Consider the following 1224-nt stretch of genomic DNA (forward strand, 5'->3'; position numbering starts at 1 on the left):
TAGAAAGAACTAGAACTGAACTAGAACTGAACTAGAACGAACTAGAATGAACTAGAACTGAACTAGAACTGAACTAGAACTGACTGAACTAGAACTGAACTAGAACTGAACTAGAACTGAACTAGAACTGAACTAGAACTGAACTAGAACTGAACTGAACTAGAACTGAACTAGAACTGAACTAGAACTGAACTAGAACTGAACTAGAGCTTCAGTACAACTGAAAGTAGAGTATCTTTAAGTCCATAAGTATCTAAAAAACATTTCTTTGATATATTATTTTTTAAAAAAATGATTGATGGTTTTCTGACATATTTATGATTTAAACTCATGCTTAAACACCCAAATTACCAACTAACATTTTTTCCTATATGCATTCAAAAAAAAAAGACTCAAACAAAAATCTTGTGACTAAGATTGATTATGTTTTGAGAATTTTTTCTATTTTTTTTTTTTTAAGTATGTAGTACTAAAAAATCCATTACATCAATCAAAAAACATTAATTATTTTTTTATTTTTTTGTTAAGTAAACCACTGTGTACATGTGTGTTTATTTATTTAAAATTCAATTTAGTAGTAGTTTTGTGTTTAAACTTTTTTTTTTTTTTTTTGGAAACTAACAAATCAGTTGTTTTAATAATAGATTTTAAAAATATTTCTTGCCTATTGATCGGGCACGGGCACAGTTGGTTTATACAAATATTACTTTCACTTTATTTTTAAAGTGGATTTTATAGTTGTGTGTTGGTTAAGAGTGTGTAATGGTTTTAATAAAAATTTTAAATTTGTTGGAGTTTTTTCAACTGGCTCGTTGGTCTAGGGGTATGATTTCCGCTTAGGGTGCGGGAGGTCCCGGGTTCAAATCCCGGACGAGCCCAAGTGAAAATAAGTTTTTTTTTATTATTTTATTAAGTTTTTTAACTCTCATTTAGATTTCAGTATCGTTGTATGTCATTCCAAATTCCGTGATAGCTTCCCTGGATCTCTTTAAACGATAAATTAATATTTATTTACTGATTCCTTTTCATTAACTCCACTTATCATTAAAAGTACGAAAAAAATCCCCCAGTTACTTTATTATATCATAAATAATAGGTTTTTATACTGATGTATTAACTATATTTTATCGCATTGTCGTAGATTTAATAACTTTGATTTGTAACTTAAATTACGATTAGCCATAATTTATTAAATTAATTTATTAATTTATATATAATCTAACA

General features: G+C 27.4%; 1 non-coding gene across 1 annotated transcript; it reads left to right on the forward strand.

Moving 5' to 3' along the window:
- Positions 1 to 806: 806 nt before the first annotated feature.
- Trnap-agg lies at positions 807 to 878 on the forward strand. Its single transcript has one exon. It is a non-coding gene; the product is annotated as a tRNA-Pro (tRNA).
- Positions 879 to 1224: the final 346 nt, after the last annotated feature.

This window comes from Lucilia sericata, unplaced genomic scaffold (assembly GCF_015586225.1).
Source record: "Lucilia sericata isolate MDLA Ls3-8-SP2 unplaced genomic scaffold, ASM1558622v1 Contig001050F_arrow, whole genome shotgun sequence".
Lineage (NCBI taxonomy): Eukaryota > Metazoa > Arthropoda > Insecta > Diptera > Calliphoridae > Lucilia > Lucilia sericata.